Source organism: Triticum aestivum, chromosome 4A (genome assembly GCF_018294505.1).
Source record: "Triticum aestivum cultivar Chinese Spring chromosome 4A, IWGSC CS RefSeq v2.1, whole genome shotgun sequence".
Classification (NCBI taxonomy): domain Eukaryota; kingdom Viridiplantae; phylum Streptophyta; class Magnoliopsida; order Poales; family Poaceae; genus Triticum; species Triticum aestivum.
The window spans coordinates 517,491,744-517,501,328 of NC_057803.1; positions in this window are offsets into that span (position 1 = coordinate 517,491,744).

A 9,585-nucleotide genomic window follows, 5' to 3' on the forward strand; every position below is an offset into this window, starting at 1 on the left:
CAAGTCATTTCGTTGTTGATGTGAAGTGTTCTGCTCAATCCGCTCCAGCAAGCGGTTAGTCTCACGCTTGTTTCTTTCTGCCTCCAGCATAACTTCGGCAAGAGAAGGCGGGTGAGGCAGATTTCCACCCCTAGCTGCACTGCCTTCTCCCTGCTCCGGGGCAGCAGGGTTGCTGCGGGTGTTGACCATCCTAGGAAAAACAAGACAACGGTTTAGAGAAGGATGGCACAAACTTGGCAAGGAAGGGCAGAATGTAATGGATAACATGGAATGCTAAGATGTTCATTGCACGACATGGTAATATAGAAATTGTCATATATATACCATTGGTCATACACACCGTACATAGTTCAGTACAAGCCCAGGCTAGAGTACAACTATGGTGAAAGACATTACATCTCATCGGAGGCATTCCAAGCTCCTATACATTATTTTTCTACACCTCCGGAGTGTGATACACACCAAGTCGTATCCCATGGTCACGCAGGACTGTGGAGAATACAACTATTACAGTACTAGTGAAACTACTACTAGCTTAGACGGCTCCGTAGTAATCCTCATAAAAGTCACCACCAAAGCCTGGAAGTGGAACATGATCATCTAGGAACAGACGGTCCTGCGGAGCCTGCGGACCATAGGGACTCGGATGTGGCCTTGGTCCCACAGACGGTGGCAGACGGGGACCACGAGGAGGGGTGATGCCTCCTACATCACGCCACTCCATACAATCGGGCAATCCATACCGCACAGGGTACAAGTCCCTCAGGTCCATGTATCATGCCTGCAGCGCAGGTGCAAACCGAGTCAAAGTGGCCCAGTGATGAGCAAGAGAGTGGAAAAGCTCCATACACAAGGCCCGATTTTCGCGGTCCTTATCCTCAAGCATCTCGGCAGTGGTGCAGAGTAGTGACTCCTCATGTGTAGAGTCATAGTACAAAGCCTGATAGTACCCCTGTGCTCCAGGGAGTGAGGCTGGCATGTAGCGGAAATCGGCGTTCTGAAGCAAGGCAGTCCTGGCTCGAATGATAGTCATCATTGAGTAAGCTGCATCTTGCACAGACATCTCAATAGTGACCCCAAGTCCATAGGAATAGTGAAGGGGTTCAGTGGCTCCAGGATAAGAGGGATATATCCTGACGATACAAAGGTACTGGGTCTGATTGAAGTCTCGGAACTGCTCCTCGACGGTATATTCCGGATACCACCGATAGTCTGTCTCGACCATCACTCGAACCAACATAGTCATGTGACCGGGTACATCGAGGCACCGGGTCACACGAACCACTTGGTTCTGGGAACAGGTGGCCATCTGAAAGCACAAAATAATGCAAAGGCATTAGAATTTCCTAGGAGAAATCGGACAGCATAACGACTGTAAATGCTCAGAAAAAGATTTGACACATCCACAATAGTTTGCAATACCACTCAACAACATCATATCAAGGTTCTGGTTCAACTGACAACATACTAAAAGTAGTAGAAACTGTACTGAGGCTTGTAACAACAATCCTATAAGCTACTATAGATTAGTAACACGCGAACCTGATAGAGAGAAGAGAGTGTAGTCCTTAACCCACGTAGAATGAGAAGAGAACGACTCAGATCAGAGAGCATAAGGTAAAGGAGTAAAAGAGCCTTATGTTCCCTTCCACAATCAATTCCCCTACATATAACTAAAGCATTTCTAGAGTCGACATCGACCAGTTTGGCTCAATGAACCTACAGGTAGTCCGGCTCTGATGCCAACGCTGTCAGGACCCCGATTGCAAGTCACATCGATCTAGCCGGGAACACCTCACATCACTTTGCGGCCTCACGCACGGTATCCCCACGGGTGTCGCCTTACCATGGCCCGGGACCGTTTGCGCTTTTTGGCTCACGTATATGATAGTGTCGCTAGCATCCATATGACAGAGAACCCGGGCCGACATGGCTAGTCGTGAACCCAAAGCGGCACTAACCTATGGGGACAGGCATAATGAATCACATCGAGCATGTTGGTCATCAACGAGTGAATCCGGGCTGTAGCACTGGGCTAACAGGACTCCGGGGACCCCGGGCTGTAGCCGGCTAGGCAGGACTCCGGATGTCACCGCGTGACATTTCCCCGAAGGGAAAGACATAGGAACGAAGTGAAACACATGTCGGCCAGTCAAGTGTCCTGAGCAGTAGTGCTGGGCTAGCAGGACTCCGGTGAACCGGGCTGTAGCGGGCTACTATGGCTCAAGGAGCACTAGACTACATTTCCCCATAAGAGAGGCTGCCAAGGATAAACAACTAGATTGTCGAATCCCACACATACCAAGCATTTTAATCATACACACAATATGCTCGATATGTGCAAATACAACATGACATCACAACAAAACTCTACAACTCAAGTACTTTATTTAAAAGCTCCAGAGAGCCATACATAACATGTTCATACAGGTAGGGGTCGCATGACCCGACACTCAAGTCATACAAGCATACAAGCACATGCGGAAGCAAATAGTCTGAGTACAGACACTAGAAAGAAAGAAGGCTTGTCGAAGCCTGTCTATCTACATAGGGACCTCCATGGCCAGAATCACCACCTGGGTGGCAAGTTACTCATCGACGTCGAGGTCCACATAAAACCCATCGGAGGGGGCGGTTTTGTCATCTGAAAACAGTAATTAAAGCAACATGAGTACAAAGGTACTCAACAAGTCTTATAATAGATCCTACTATACATGCTCATTCTCAAAAGGTGGCGGAGTTATTGCAGCAAGCCAGCTTTGACTCTTGGCTAAGCTATCCTACGAGACACCACTGTAAAATAGTTTTCGCACACGAGTCCACTAATCACCAACACAATACTACACCGGGGATCCTCCCTCATCATCCTACGAGAGGGCCATCCTCGGTACTCACACTTATCTTGAGTCTTTTAGTAGTAACCATTAACTTGTCTATGAACTGTATAGGCAACCAAGTAGTCCTTTACCGCGGACGCGGCTATTCGAATAGATGATGTTGACCCTGCAAGGGTGTACTTCTTCATACATGCTCTCACCACTTATCGTCGTTTACACGACATGTACTCAGCAACCTTCAAGCGGAAGCCCAACGAGGGTGTCGGCCACGGCCTACCTAAACACTCAAGTCTCTAGTCCAGGTTTATTGCCTATCTAGGTTCCATCCGCAGGGAGTCCAGCCGAGGTTTCCACATACGGCCCCGAACGATGTGTACAAGGTCCCGGGACGCCAAACGGGCGCCCGGCATACCTGGCCACGGTGTATCTACCGCATCATTGCCCACCCCTAGGGTCAGCGCTACGCACGGCCGCCAACACATAACCTACAAACACCAGAAACTAGTTGCAACTCCTGGACAGAGTACTAGGGTGATTAAGAAGCCGAGAGGGTCCATTAGGTTTCGGCCAATGTATGGTAGTAACTGATTCTTAAATCACACATACAGATCTCAGTTCTTAGGGACGGCCTCAATGAAACAACCCACCATGTACTCCTACATGGCCTCTCATCGATACCTTTACCAAATCATGTTCAACACATCCCTCACATTACCGACGTAATCATTTCACTCTAGCCCATCACCCAGATGAACCAGACCTGACACAACTCTAAGCATAGCAGGCATAGCAAGGTAGGAAACACATACATGGCTCAATCAACTCCTACACATGCTAGTGGGTTTCATCTAGTTACTGTGGCAATGACAGGTCATGCAGAGGATAAGGGTTCAACTACTGCAGCACACAACAGTTTGAAACGTTGTTGTCTTAATACAGTAAATGAGAGCAGAAGCGAGAACATGGGATTGTATCGATATGATCAATGGGGCTGCTTGCCTGATGGAGTAGTAGTAGGGTACTGCCCTTCAGCTGGATACTCGGAATATCCTCGGAGGCAGAACCTACCACGAAAGACACCACAGAACACAATCATCACATGGCAATATGCAACAATATGATGCATGCTATGACATGGCAATATGAGGTGTCCTGCCTAATGCAATGTGAAACAAGTTGGTTTGGGTCCATTTGAATCAAAGATTCAAATGGGAGCTTATGTTATTAAGCATTATAAGTGTATTATCTTGTTCCACCTAAACAGCAAGGTTAAAGTGTTTTGTCATGCATGAAACTAATACAGATGGAAAGATTGAATTTTTCTGATCAAACTTCATATATAAATCTTTGCATTTGGAGTTACAGATTAAAAGTTATGAATTTTTGAAGTTTTGGTTATTTTCTGGAATTACCTATATAAGAATAATTCCAGAAAAGGATTTATTGCGTCAGCCTAGCGTCAGTGTGACGTCAGCGGGTCAAAGGCACCAGCCCAGGTCAAACCTGACTGGTGGGCCCCAGCTGTCAGTGTAACAACTAACTAACAAAGTTAGTTAGTGTTTCGTTAGCACTAAACTAGGTTAGTTAGGCCCTGGGCCCACATGTCAGTAAGTCAACCTATTAACTAAAGCAATTAGTGTTAACTAAACTAATTCTAAATTAGACAGGGGCATGGCCCACATGTCAGTGACTCAGGGGAGGTCAACCTGGGCCCACACGGGGTCAACACAGGGTCAAACTCGTCGACGTTTAGCCGCCGGCGAGGCCAGACGCGGCGGAGCAGCAAGGGATTCACCTACAAGGCGCAGTTTGGCGCGCTGAGCACAGCTACGGGACGCTCGTCCGCATCCAACCATGGTGGTGGCGCAGCCGGGGAGTGGCCGGAGTGGCGCCGGCGACGAGCTTGGCGGCGGCCGAAGCTCGGGTGCAGGTGGGGATGGGGCTGTGGTGCGCAAATGAGTGCGACAAGGTGCTACGGGGGCTCTAGGCGATGCAGGGAGCGCGTTGGGCGCATGCCCGGGACCAAACGGTCACCGGAGCATCGCCGACGATGAGCGGGGGCGGTGGCGCGTTCGGGTGAGCATGGTGCAGTCGCTATGGTGCACGAGAAGGTAAATGGAGGGGATGGGGAGATGGCTGAGCTCACGAGGGTCATGACGAGGCAGTCGGCGAGGTCGGGGGCGAGCTGATGCGGCGGGGACGGCAAAGGGGATCTCCGGTGGCCGGAGTTGGGGAAGACGAGGTCGGGGTGATTCTAGAGCGGGCGAGCGCTCGGGGCTCAGCCTGCTCGACGTAGTCGACGATGGCGGAGCTCGTGGATACGACAGTGCGGCGCGAGGATGACGGAGGGCGCGGCTACGACGACGATGCAGCGGCAGGGGCGTCGGCCATGGTGGGAGCGAGCGAGGGAGAGGCGTTGGGGGTGAATGGAAGGGTCTGCAGGGTCGGGGCGACGACGTGGAGGTCGTCCGCAGCGTCGAGGCGGTGACCAGGTGAAGCAGAGGAGCAGGGAGGTGTCGTGGCGAGCTCGGGCGCATGCGCCATGTCCCTCCTCTGCCTACTGGCAGAGGTAGGCGATGACTGGCACGGGCCAGCACAGTGCTGGGCCGGCCAGTGGGCTGCCAGGTGGGTTGCGCCAGGTTAGTTCCTTTCTCTTACTTCTTCTATTTTTTTATTTATTCTATTATTTCTGTAACTTCAGGGCTTTATTAAAAATGCCAGGGCATTTCCAAAATCATAAAATTAATCATGGCTACTGCTTAGAATATATCCAACAGTAAATATTTTAGTTTATCATTATTTGAGCATTTAAAATATTTTATAGCATTTAAATGCCCAAATGCAAATACTATATGAATTAATCCAATGACCTTAGGATGTCCTAGAAAAATGTGCGCCATTTTTGTCAAAGGTTTTAACCCAAAACAAAAAGGGTGGACTTTTTAGAAGGGCATTTTAGGTTCATTGAAAAAGTTTTTAGTAAACCCTAGTTGTTCCAGGGGGGTGCTGGGGGTTCTGTCATCCCCATTTCAGTTTTCTCGGAAATTAAACATGATGCAACACTCTAATGCATGAACTAGCTAGGGTGTGACATTGGATCTACGGTTAAAAAGTTGTGGCTAATCTAAGTTTATGGGCTAATATGCTAATTCCAGGGACTGAACTGTGAAGAAAAGTAATCACGAACAGGTCCTGGCCACGTGGCAGATTTCTATGGGTTGCAAGTTGTTCACTCTGAGGCTTACAGGGCGAACAGCCGCTAAATAGGAAAAAGCAGCAACCGCGGCTTAACTAAAGAAAACCAACAATCAGTTTTAATCAAAACCGTCCGGTTTAAACAAACCACTATTAAGCGATCTAATACTAATAAATAAATGAAAAAACTAAACAAAGCAAACAGGAGGGTTCTCTTACGATGGCGACGACGACGAACAGGGACGACGGCGCTGGCAGTGGGCGGTGGACGGGGCGGCGGCTGCGGTGCTCCTCGGCGACGGGAAGAGGACGGATGGGACGGGCACGAAGTGGGTGGTCTAGTGGTGGTGACGGCGCGCGTTGGGGTGGCTGGGACGGGTGGAGCAAAGGGCGGCGGCTCCATGCTCTGGCGAGGACGTAGGTCGTCGGGGCGGCGTCTCTGGTGACCTAGGGACAAGAGGAGGATGTCAACGAGATGCGCTTCGACTCGGGCAACAAAAAGAAGTAGTCGGTGGAGGCCGGGGTGGCTCACGGGCGACGAAATCCTCTGGTGAACTAGCACGGCTCCGGCGAGATCCAACTGACGAAGGCGGCGGCTGTGATGAGCGAGGGGGCGAGCGAATTGGCAGAACGGAGAGAGGGGGTCTTGGGGGTTTTATAGGCGCGGTCAGGAGTGCTCAGGGCTGCGGGATAAGGCTTATCCCATGGGCAATAGCGCCGGTGGTTGCGGGAGCACGAGCGCGTGCTCTATCCGAGCGGAACGAGCTGAGGTTGGAGACGAAGGGCGGGCCCCTTGCGTCAGCAGCAGCAGCGGGTAGCGAGCGCAGGAGGAGCACGCGGCTCGTGCGGGCGGCGCTGGCCTCCTGGCGCTGGCCTGGCAGGCCACTGGCTGACCTAGCGCTGCGGCTGGCCCATGGCCTCGCTGGCCTGTGGCTGGGCCGGCTGGCCAGCGCGTGCGTGCGTGTGTCTTCTTTTTTTCTTTTTTTTACAGAACAAAACTATAATAGAGCAAAAAAAACAAAAACATTACATAGGCATATTATATACCAAAATGCTCAGAAAAATACCAAGAATAAGATGAACTGTTTTCCAAGTTCAAATAAATTATATAGAAAATCATAAAGTTAAACAATGCTACTGTTGCATTTAAAATCAACAAAAATCTTTTTTTAAATAGCAAAATGATTTCAAATTTATTTTCTCCTAATTTTCCATTGAAGGGAATCATTTTACCCTTATTTCCATTTATTTATTTTTAGGAGAAAAATATTTTGAAAAGAAACTCAAATAACTCCCAATTGGATTTGAACTTGGAATTTCAAACAACTTCAAATGGAAAATGAGTTTCAAATAATTTCAAAGTGACTTCCAATTTATTTCTTTGAAACTTCCAACTCTCTTTCTTTAAATATGAAGAAGTCATTTTATCTTCCCTCATGAACTCATTGAGTTGCTTAAAGTTTCTAAGTTGGAAATATTTCAAAATGGAATTCAAATCATTTTCAAACCCCTTTTCATTTCTTTAAATGGAAGAAGTCATATCATCTTCACTCTAGGGTTTTGTGATGAAATGAATTTGAATTCAGGAAAATCAAAATGCAAGATGCAATGTTTTTGGGAAAGTCCTTTTATTCCATATCATTCAACTTTCAAAAAGTTTTCAATTTCCAATCATTTTCACACAATCAATCACACAACAATAAACAAACAATCATAATAATTTATTTAATATAACATTCCAAAATTTAGAATTTCAGGATGTTACAGTTGAAAATGTGCTTGATGACCCACTACCTATTGATGATAGCTTTCCTGATGAGCAGTTAGCCGCAATAAATGTTGCTCAAAGTACTCCTTGGTATGCTGATTATGCTAATTATATTGTTGCTAAATATTTACCACCTAGCTTTACATACCAACAAAAGGAAAAATTCTACTATGATTTAAGACATTACTTTTTGGATGACCCACATCTTTATAAAGGAGTAGATGGTATTATTAGACATTGTGTACCTAAGCATGAAGGGGGACAAATCCTACGGAAATGTCACTCCGAAGCTTATGGAGGGCATCATGCTAGAGAAATCATGTTGCAAGTAATCATGTGAACTTGATATATGTTCGATATTTTGATAGTATGTATGCTGTGATTCCCTTAGTTGTATCATGTGAACGTCGACTGCATGACACTTCACCATATTTGGGCCTAAGGGAATGCATTGTGGAGTAGCAATTAGATGATGGGTTGCGAGAGTGACAGAAGCTTAAACCCCAGTTTATGCGCTATTCCGTAAGGGACTGACTGGACCAAAAAGTTTAATGCTATGGTTAGAATTTATTCTTAATACTTTTATCATAGTTGTGGATGCTTGAGGGAGGGTTAATCATAAGTAGGAGGTTTGTTCAAGTAAGAACATCAGCTAAGCAGCGGTCCACCCCACATATCAAATTATCAAAGTACCGAACATGAATTAAGCCAACATGATGAAAGTGACTGATGAACTTCTCGTGTACCCTCAAGAATGCTTTGCTTATCATAAGAGACCGTTTTGGCCTGTCCTTTGCCTCAAAAGGATTGGGCTACCTTGCTGCACTTGTGTTACTACTATTGTTACTTGCTTGTTACAAATTACCTTGCTATCAAACTACTCTGCTACTTACAATTTCAGCACTTGCAGACATCACCTTGCTGAAAACCGCTTGTCATTTCCTTCTGCTCCTCGTTGGGTTCGACACTCTTACTTATCGAAAAGAGCTACAATTGATCCCCTATACTTTTGGGTCATCAGCCCACCTGTTGCCCACTTTGATGTTGACCTGTTAATGAACCGGGAGGTAACAGGGCTGACCATTAACTTTTGGCCTAGTAACGGCCCATTAACTTAATGGGCCCACTAAAGTTCGTACATGTCTGTAGGCCCAATTAGATAATTTGAGCCCATTACGACGAGCAATTATGCACACGGCCAAAACCGATCAATCAAAGGCCTATGAGAATTTTGGCCCCTGCGAGCCCATTAGGGAAGCTCATTAAGGCCAATGGGCTGCTTCCTTCATATAGGGCCCACGACTGTTCGTGCTAACTAATAATTTCACTGCTTTTTTAGCTTCCTAGCGACCATTTAGCTGGAATGTGTGGCGCGCTAAGCAAAGGAATGGCATACAGGGAAAAATGTTGCACATCCAGCATATATTACAGGAAATTACATCCACTGGGCAATCAAAGATTGATGCCGGTGCAAATAAATGAACAGAACCTAACAATCTACAACGTCATAATCTGTAATCTCAGCACGGATGACGCCCATAAGCATGTGGCAAGTTCTTGCTACTTTGCTACATTGTCTCTGAAAACATTGATCAGTTGTTGTTGCGCACGAATATGCACCTCTGATTCCTCCACCATTTCCATCATTGCTTCAGCCAGTAATTGGTTCACAAACATACATTTTTTCCATTGTATTCGAGACAGAGGGAACTGAACAGATTCAGATGGCGATTTTGGCAAGTTTGTATTATTGATAGTGGAGAGTGTCTCGACCACTGCATCATA